Consider the following 11484-nt stretch of genomic DNA (forward strand, 5'->3'; position numbering starts at 1 on the left):
GCCTTTTTCTTCCAAAACAAAAAATAAAATAAAAAGAAAAAAACTAATTATATTTTATATAACATTTACAATTTTTACCCTACTAGCGAAAATATCCGGCATTTGCCACGTGATTATTCGGTAAAGAAACTTTAGATTATATATGCCAAATTCGCGTTATTATTATTATTATTATTATTATTCGTATAAACTATATATCATATTAATATAACGGTAAAATGTAGTTTGATTAATTAAAATAGACGTTTTATTCAACATCTATATAAAATATATAATTTTGACCCATGTGTCGCACGAAATTTTTATTACAATTATAATTATATTTATTTAATTCAAACTTTGACTTTTTTTAGTTAAATTTCAAAACTTTCGTATAGAATTCTTTTTTAATAGAATATAATATTTAATAATTATATCCAAATATCCTAAGGAATTATGACTAATTCATATATTATTACTATATTTGAATTGGAGCAGTGATATAACTTTTTTATAATTCTCATTTTTCCGATTCGATCAAAAATTAATATGCCATTAGTTTTTAGAATAATTCTATAACTATCATAAGTTTTTAGGATATATTAAAATTAAAATATTTTAATTTATATAAATAAATGAACATTTAATTAAAATATTTATAAATAGAGATAAAAACAATCAATTTTTAGATTGATTTTATCTTTATATAATTATAATTGATTCTTTATTTTATCAATAATGAATATATTTATTTAGTAATGACAATAAATGATTGAAATTTTGAAATATTCTCTTTTTTTAATATTTTCTTTATATTCATATATATTATTATTAATATTAACTATTATCTTTTAATTTCTATATAACATATGAATTAGTAATGAATTTAGTATTTTACCCCTATTTATTAGTCTGTTGTCAACTTTATATATATATATATATATATATATAGTGATTGTGAAACGAGAGGGAGGATTAACGTTGTTACTCTAATCTCTAAATCATCAATTCCTCATCATCCGACTTCTCGCATACCTACACTTTGCATTAAATGGGGTAAATAATTATTCCATTAATCTCCAAATTAATAACCCACAAACTACAATAAAGCATTAGTTAATGTTTTGACCTCCAATTAATTGTGTGATGAGGTGTCGCCCATAAACTTTAACTAGTTTTTTTATCGGTGCAATGCATGAATGTGTTCTTATATCTCTATATCATTTTTATCGTAATTGTTTATACTTTGAAACATCCATTTTCTTATACAAAATGATAAATAAATTCTAGTTATTAATTTTAATATTCAAATAATAATTTTCTAATAGAACTTAGACTAAGCTAATTACTACATAAAACATTGTTTATAGCATCCTTATTGTTAAGTTATATATTTTATCTTTTGTTAGTAAATAGCGTTATGTTATAAATCTTTTCATTTAGAGAATCATGATGTTTTTTTTTCAGAAACTCAACATATGATAGATTTTTTGTAGTGTTTATATCATTTGTATTTGTTCGTTTTAACACACATATATCCTTTCTTATAAAAATCATTCTGATTTTTTTAAAAATGTATTTATTTTTTAACACAATAAAATATGCTCAATGTTAATTTCAAGTTTCATTTGTTAGTTAATAATATTTTACTAATCTCGAATGGTTTGGTAAACATTTTTTAGTTTAATAGTCGCAATGTATTATATTTTTATCTAATCACTAGATAATAAATAAGTTTTTTTATAGATATTCACATAAGATTGGTTATGCCTTTTTAAAATATAAAATTAGATGACATTCTTATTTTAAATATTTAGTTTTTATTTCATAAATTCATATATTATAATAATTTTATCCTTATAATAATAGAAATTATGTTAACATCGAATTAAATATTTATTTGCTAGCATACTTATTTGTGACTTAGTTTTTAAATTGGGCAGTTTCTATTAAACCGATAAGATATTGGATTTTCATAATTGGTTTCTCTTGATTAAATCAATTCTCTTAATTTTTTACATATTATTTTAATATTTTTTGTATTGATGAGAAAGTATTTATTATTATAGGAATCAATTTTACTTTTTTATATATATGAATATGGATTTGATATTCAATTTATATTGGAAAATTTAAAAAAATCACAATAAAGCATTAATTTTTTTGACATCGCTTTTGATGATTATAATATATTTTTATTTTTTTCCCAATCTATCCATATCTACTCGGACTCCTCTTTACATTTCTGAGACAAGGGTTTCTACATAGACTCTCTTCGTGTCATGGAGACGCTTCAAGAGAAGTCAGAAACATAAGAAAATATTTCCTTTGAGGACTTGGCTAATTGTAAAATTCTACTTGGCGAGCGATTGGCCCTTTTTCAATTCAAAAAATCGAGCTGATAGATTATAGTATTCAGTTTCATATAAATCCATAATTTTCTATTCAAAGTTTCTGTATAGGATTAATTCCCAACACCCGCTCTCACATGACAAGTTGTGACTATAACATATTAATATAACGATAAAATGAAGTTTGATTAATTAAAATAGACATTTTATTCAACATCTTTATAAAATATAGAATTTTGACCATGTGTCGCACGGAATTTTTATTACAAATATAATTATATTTATTTAATTCAAACTTTGATTGTTTTTTAGTTAAATTTCAAAACTTTCATATAGAATTTCTTTTTTAATAGAATATAACATTTAACAATTATATCCAAATGTCCTAAGGAATTATGACTAATTCATATATTATTACACTACTAGCACGGTGGTCTAGTGATTAAGTATCAAGCGCTTCACTTGAACATCACGAGTTCAAACCTCACTGAGGACGTAGAGCTCGCCACTATGTGGGTGTATTATGGGATGGCGGTGGCCGGCCCATAATACTTGATCCAGTGGGCCCTAGACTTAATTCACTAGTGTGTTGGTGAGGCTGCGGTGACCAAGTTGGGCTAAAGTCTCAGTGAGCTATGGCGAAATGAACATTTCGTGGCGGTTAGGTTCCCTTAGTTGGGTCAGCCACAGCGGGCTAATAACTCGACCTAGCCTTTCATTCAGCAAAAAAAAAATCATATATTATTACTATATTTGAATTGGAGCAGTGATATAACTTTTTTATAGTTCTCATTTTTCCAATTTGATCAAAAATTAATATGCCATTAGTTTTGAGAATAATTCTATAACTATCATAAGTTTTTAGGATATATTAAAATTAAAATATTTTAATTTATATAAATAAATGAACATTTAATTAAAAATATTTATAAATAGATAAAAACAATCAATTTTTAGATTATTTTATCTTTATATAATTATAACTAATTCTTTATTTTATCAATTATGAATATATTTATTTATTAATGACAATAAATGATCGAAATTTTGAAATATTCTCTTTTTTGAATATTTTCTTTATATTCATATATATTATTATTAATATTAACTATTATCTTTTAATTTTCTATATAACATATGAAATAGTAATGAATTTACTATTTTGCCCCAATTTATTAGTCTGTTGTCAACTTTATATATATATATATATATATATATATATATAGTGATTGCGAAACGAGAGGAGGATTAACGTCGTTACTCTAATTTCTAAATCATCAATTCCTCATCATCCGACTTCTCGCATACCTACACTTTGCATTAAATGTGGTAAATAATTATTCCATTAATCTCCAAATTAATAACCCACAAACTACAATAAAGCATTAGTTAATGTTTTGACCTACAAGTAATTGTGTGATGAGGTGTCACCATAAACTTTAACTAGTTTTTTTACCTATGCGGTGGATGAATTTGTGTTCTTATATCTCTATATCATTTTTATCATAATTGTTTATACTTTGAAACATCCATTTTCTTATACAAAATGATAAATCAATTCAAATAAAACTTAGACTAAGCTAATTATTTCATAAAACATTGTTTATAGCATCCTTATTGTTAAGTTATATATTTTATCTTTTGTCAGTAAATAGCGTTATGTTATAAATCTTTTCATTTAGAGGATCATGATGTTTTTTTTCAGAAACTCAACATATGATAGATGTTTTGTAGTGTTTATATCATTTGTATTTGTTCGTTTTAACACACATATATCCTTTCTTATAAAAATCATTTTGATTTTTTTAAAAATGTATTTATTTTTTAACACAATAAAACATGCTCAATGTTAATTTCAAGTTTCATTTGTTAGTTAATAATATTTTACTAATCTTGAATGGTTTGGTAAACATTTTTTAGTTAATAGTCTCAATTTATTATATTTTTATCTAATCACTAGATAATAAATAAGTTTTTTTATAGATATTCACATAAGATTGGTTATGCCTTTTTTAAATATAAAATTAGATGACATTCTTATTTTAAATATTTAGTTTTTATTTCATAAATTCATATATTATAATAATTTTATCCTTATAATAATAGAAATTATGTTAACATCGAATTAAATATTTATTTGCTAGCATACTTATTTGTGACTTAGTTTTTAAATTGGGCAGTTTCTATTAAACCGATAAAATATTGGATTTTCATAATTGGGTTTCTCTTGATTAAATCAATTCTCTTAATTTTTAATATATTATTTTAACATTTTTTGTATTAATGAGAAAACATTTATTATTATAGGAATCAATTTTACTTTTTTATATATATGAATATGGATTTGCTATTCAATTTATATTGGAAAATTTTAAAAAATCACAATAAAGAATTAATTTTTTTGACATCGCTTTTGACGATTATAATATATTTTTATTTTTTTTCCCCAATCTATCCATATCTACTCGGACTCCTCTTTACATTTTTGAGACAAGGGTTTCTACATAGACTCTCTTCATGTCATGGAGACGCTTCAAGAGAAGTCGGAAACATAAGAAAATATTTCCTTTGAGGACTTGGCTAATTGTAAAATTCTACTTGGCCAGCGATTGGCCCTTTTCTAATTCAAAAAATCGAACTGATAAATTGTGGTATTCAATCTCATATAAATCCATAATTTTCTATTCAAAGTTTCTGTATGGGATTAACTCCCAATACCCGCTCTCACATGACAAGTTGTGACTATAACATTTCACCTACACGTATTACATGGACATAAAAAAAACTCGCCCTCAAGAACTGATTACAAGCTCCACACTCAAGCCAACACAAGCGCACTTTGACTGCCCTCGATAAAGAGATAATTAAAGAGACTTGGCATAGTGTGAGCTCACATGAGTGCGTAGAAGCCTAACCAACTATGATACCATGTAAAATTTCACTGGGTCTATAAGCAATTGGATCATTCTCCAATCCAAAACCTCAAGCTGATAGATTGTGGTATCCACTCTCATATAAACTCACGATTTTTTATTTCGTGTAAAATTAACTCTCAACACTAATAATTTCCATATTGAAGAGAAATACTGTAAACAGGTTGAAAGCAATGAGCGGAATGCTAAAGGGGCCAACGTCAACGTCATGGAAGTAAACGAATATAATAGACTGTATGTCTTTCTGGCTTGATTTATCCAAAAATAATTAAAATAAATATGCATATGTAATTGACTCGTCTAGGTTGTAATATTATTATTTGGAACATGGTAATTTTAGAAAATTGGTTGTGATGTAATCAACTGTAGCATGTTAATATTTGAAGAATGTTTGATATAATTAAAATAGATTTAATTCCTCCTTTTCAATAAAAAATTTGATAAATGTCAAACTGGTATGCTTACTAAAATCATACGTTTACTACGATTGAAAGAAGTACATAATTGCTTTTAATTAGTGCATAGTGATGTGTTGGGCTTGCATGAAACTCGTAGGTTGAAATAAATGCTTTGTTTTATTTATATGAAATTGCAATGTAAATTATTTAGGATCAAATTGATGGGTAATGACTATCTCATGGAACTTTTATTTTATTTTATTTTATTTTATTATTTTCTTGAGTAAAATGGGGATACTGCACAATATATATTCACTGTAACAAAACAGTGTAGCATACACAAGAATATGGTATGAATCGAAATGATTAACGGAATTGTGTGTATAACAAATTCCCAAGTGGGGAATGATTAAATATTGGTTTGAGGTATAATTATTCAAGATAACACTCATTTATTATGGAGCGATTATCATTGAACTTTTCAGTTGAGGAAATTTGATTGAGATCATTAATTAAACAGAAATGATTATTCCTCCGATTCGGCATATCGCCGAATCTCTCTGTGTATCAAAATGCCCCTGCTTTTAATGGTATTTACATGCATGCCACGTAGGGTGATTCGGCCGTGCCACATTGGGGGAAATGACTACTCTTAATCAAGGACTTGGGACTGAACTTAAAGGATGAACCCATATTTTAAAACCATCAATGATGACATTTCGACCTAACAGGTAAAATCATATTTTTTTCGGTTATAAAGAAGGTTCATTTTAAAATCATCAATGATAACATAACGTTTGGTACGGCGTCGAGCTTTGAGTTCAATGAGGCAAAATATATCACATAAATAATTGCAAGTACTATAATATTTTTAAAGATAACCTTCCCAGGTAAATTGCTTGGCTTTTATGTAATCAAAAGGGAAGGTTGAGCAAATGCTAACATATTTTTGTTGGAGTGCTTTAGTTAGGAGGCATTTCCGACAGAGTCCATATAAGTGTGAAGTGGTGCCACTTCTCGAAGTTAAGGTTTGGCCCTCAAACACTTCTGTAAGTTCCGGACATATTGCGGGACTAGTCATAAAGGTCTCTAGTTCAAAGCTGTCCTACTATCAATTCAATTTAATTCACGCATGATTTCACTAGGTGAAGATTAAATCGAAAGACACGTGCATTTATGCACGAGATTTTGGGAATACTCTAGGTTTGAAAATGGTGGAGGATTGTTGAGGAATTTTAAAGCTTCATTAATTTGAAGTTGGCCCACAATTATTATAATAATGGAAAAGTGAAGCATATGTAATATTAAAAAGATATGGTACCAAGTTTTGAGATATTAAAATTATTATAAGAAAATCATGAAAAGATTCAGTTATTTACATTGCGTTTGCTAATAAAGTCAAATTTGATTAAATTTGATTTGATTTGATTTGAGAAGATGAAGACAAAAATAATTAAGAAAAGTACGTGAAAGAATTTAAAGAAAAAAATAAATAATTGTGTTGTTGAATTGAGAAAAAGGAGTTGAATAATTAAGAGAAATTAGTGTTAAAAAATTAATTGTAATAATAGATAAGAAAAAGTATAAAAGAAAATTTGAAGAAAAATATAAAAAGATAATAATTGTGTCGTTGAATTAAAAAAAAGTTTAATTAAATTTAGTTAAATTTGATTTTGTAAACAAATAATTTGTTGACTGCTTATACCTATTCAAGCACAAAGTCATCTCTGTTCACTTTGACTGGAATTTTCCATTCGAAGAGACACAAAGTGACTTATAAATATATGTTTTCCACATCATAAGGTACACATACAAAACATTTTCATCTCTCAAACCTCTCGTTCTCGATCTGCTGTAGAAAACTTAGAACGAGATTCTTTGATCCTGTAAATATAAGTGTGCTCAAGGGATCGATTTCATCAGAGTGCAAGACATAGTCAGTCATCGGCTTCTTTGTACGTAGTGGTTTATTCGTGGAGATCCCGGATTGCACACTATATTTGTGGGAGGCGAATAAAGCCTTAAGAAAGCAATCACGTGCCTAAAAGCCATCTCTCATATTTGCTCATTTTCGTCAAGTCCGGAGATCCCGCACCAACAGCTTGATGCTGTCAGTTTGCATAAACATGAAGAATTTACAAAAGTAAAAAGATAAAATAAATTAAATTAAATATTGCTACAATAGGCTTGGCAGATATGAGATCGAAACGTTATACTTTTCTCCCTTCCCAGCCGGAGTACAATGACTGCTCTAAGCTCTACTTCTGTCATCAAAGAAAAAAAAAAAAAGCTCCACTTTTTGAGTTTTTCCTCAATTTATAGAAGCGCAAGGAATAGCTTCAGAGGCATATGAGGAAGTGTGATCTCAAGCAGTGCATTGTCCGTAGTGTTTTGAGGTGCATTTTGGAATCTGGCACCAGTTTGAATTCCATTCATTCGGATTGAGAGTTCAATATTCAGTTCGTTGAATCATATGATCACGATTCTCCTTCCTTGACTTCATATTTGTAGGTTGATGGCGAAAAGAACAAGGTTTATGTGCAGAATCTTTTGCTATCTGGCAAAATTGTTTCTCCATCAGAAAACTCTTTAATTACTATGACGTTGATCTCTTTCTGCTTCATATATTATGTGAAAGTGATGATCGCGGCTGCTACATGGTTTGAGATGTTTCATAGGTAACGAGAATCATCTGTTAATTTTGCTAATTTGCGGCTTGCGGAAATTATACTGTAAATTTGTATTGGTACTGATAATATGTCGTGCCTTGGATTTTTTTGGCGAACTTCCCTCATTCTTCATATTTCTTGTCTCCTAGGATCCAAAAGGCAACTATACCTTCCGGTTTGAATTTTTTTTCCGGTTACAAAAGACGCTAAGGTATAGTACAATGAAAAGAAAATCCTGAATAATTAATAAATGGGCACGAGTAGTCTCACTAGGTACCGAACTTGCGACTTTTACGTCAACAGGCAAGGGCGTACGCTACTGCGCGATCGAGATGGTTCATTTAATTAGATTGTGATTTTCTTGAAAGTTAGTTCTGGACGTAGTCCACCAAACCATTTTTACTCTCTTGATGCAGGAAAAACATTTGGAAGAATCATAATCTAATTACTTGCATCCTGACACTTCCTCCTTATCAAAGAAATGGCTGCAGGAAGTTTCTGAACATTTTGTAAGCACTCTATAGTCGCTTTCAATGGGTGGGCAAGACTTAGAACATGATGTCTTTTTTCGTTTTGTCAATTGTATTATGTATCATATATTTGCTTATTTCAAACAATATAGTAAGTATGAACATATATTCTACTGAAAAAACTTATATTGTTATTGATATAAATCGTAATTTACAATCAATAACAATATATTATATTGGATATATATCACTGATGTTAACTAAAATTTTACAATAAAGTAAGTAAAAATATATAGTTATTATATATTTATTTTATATTTTATTAATATCAATTTGATTAGACATTAATTTTATCCTAAATAAAAAATTAATTATGTAGATGGTAAAATCTTCTAAAAATTTTAAAAAATATTATATTATATCAATATCTAATAAAGAATATTCATTCAATTTTAAAATTCAAAAATTAGCTATATGAGATAGCCATGTGTCTATATATTATCAGAAGAAACATATATAAGTACATTTATATTATCTATAAACATATCTTAATATATATTATTTTAGTAATAATATTTACATGATTAGATATTATATTTTTATCTTAAACAAAATGTTCAAAATTATCAGATATTATATAGATAATAAAATCTTCTAAATTTCAAAAATACTCCCTTACGTAGATATCTTATTAAAAAATATTCCTTTTATTTTTAAAATTCAAATATTAGCGATTTATTAAATTAATTATCGTATAATCAACAATATCTTAATTGAAAATTAGAAAATATTCTGTTTTACTTTAATTGTCAAAAAATATCTTTAAAAATTTTAAAAACTAGCTTTTATTAAAATTATATCATAAAAATTTAAAATCAAAAAATGAGAAAATTGGATTTTATCATAGCATATCTTTTATTAAAGAAAAATGCTTCTTCCTCCGATTCGCATGATGAGCTGGCATACATATTCCCTCACATTAATTACTTACCCTTGATTGTGTCAATAATTACAAATTGCCACTTGTATCTATTCGCAACTTTTTTCGGAGGTTTGACTTCGGCACAAATAGCATTACTCTTTATTAAAAGATTAATATAAAGAATAAGAAAACTCAAATATCTTAGAAAATTCCATTTAAAAATCTGAACGTTCTGATGCCATCTGACCGGGTCTATCACAGCTCCGCTTTATATTATATTATATTATATATATATATATATTGTGTTCGGTTATGCAAATAACCAAATCTAATCGATTTTAGACATCCTTTTTTAGAGATATTAAAAAATAAAAAACCAAATAGACAAATTATTTGCAAAAGTGGTTAACCGAATCGGAAGAATAGGTTTAAATGGTTCGGTTATTTTGTTCTTAAACAGTCGTGGTTAGAAATCATATACCCAAAAATTACAGTTCGGTTCGGTTTGGAATGGTTTTTCGCACCGGAACCAAACCGAACCGTGCCCACTTTTTTCACGAGCTGCTTTTGCGTTGTCAGAGTTCATGTTCACTTAGACTGATGCGACCTTTACTTTCATTGTCTCCTTTTTCCTGCACTCTGAACGGGTTGGGTTTTTTTTTTTTTGGATAAGTATAAAAGTTCGGTCGGATTATTAGTCCACTGTGACTGTTCCAAATAAGAGAATCTAACCAATACACTAGTGAATTAAGTCCAAAGTCTACTGAATTAAGTATTATGGGCCGGCCACCGCTATACCATAATACACCACATAGTGGCGAGTTCTACGTCCTCAGTGAGGTTGGAACTCGTGATTTTCAAGTAGAGCGCTTGATGCTTAACCCCCAGACCACCGTACTGGACAGGTTGGTTTTAGTGCTTGCTATTTTAACATTCGGTGTATCAAGATGCACGAGATTTTTTGTTACGGGATTATAGTGTCTTCATCTTTTGATATTCGATATCGGGATAATTCGCTTGCTTAGTGAAAAAGTGAAAAGAGATATGCTAATCGATTTTGCTCTGCCTTCTTGCCGGGGCGTTAGTGACGCGACGGCCACAAAAGCAGATGGACATTTTGAACACCTTTCAGAGTCTCGATTTGATTCGGTACCGAAAGAGACAAAACATAATCAATTTGCGCACGCCCGGAAGTCTTGGATCGCCACTTGAAGGCTGCAGGTCGGGGTGGCCTCGAGGTCGATGTTAGCAAATTGAAATGGACTCCCCACAGAGAACAAAGTTAAAAGGTCACTGGGTGTTCTACTCTACTTCTCTGACTCGTAGCTCGACTCTGGTTGTACAAATTTTAATATGTTGCCAGCAGTAGTAGCGATCACGGATGGCTCTGAACTTCAGCATTTACAGACCAGAAAAGATCGATTGGTTCCTGTAAACGTCTAATTTAGTCTCGAGCATTTGCTCGTATATGGGTCGATTCCATCTCCTCAAGCCCTCTAAATTTCTCTGTTTCCGTCTCTTATCTCGGATGTCTCAGCAGTTGCTCGGAATTGGCTATTATTTTACAGGTAATTGATTGAATATTCACATGAACAAGAGGCTCAGGACAAAAGCCGCAATGATAGAATCCGATTATTATTAACGACCATTCTGATAGCTTGGCTAAGCTAACTGGAACGGGGGAGAGTAAATCCTTGGCCAGCCAATTTCCTCAGTCTATTTCACTAGATCCGTTAGCAACGACATAACTGTGATCATGGAG

General features: G+C 28.8%; 1 pseudogene; it reads left to right on the top strand.

The window, feature by feature from the left end:
- Positions 1 to 6372: 6372 nt before the first annotated feature.
- On the top strand, positions 6373 to 8843 carry LOC116188764 (annotated as a pseudogene).
- Positions 8844 to 11484: the final 2641 nt, after the last annotated feature.

Source organism: Punica granatum, chromosome 8, assembly GCF_007655135.1.
Source record: "Punica granatum isolate Tunisia-2019 chromosome 8, ASM765513v2, whole genome shotgun sequence".
In the NCBI taxonomy this organism is placed as follows: domain Eukaryota; kingdom Viridiplantae; phylum Streptophyta; class Magnoliopsida; order Myrtales; family Lythraceae; genus Punica; species Punica granatum.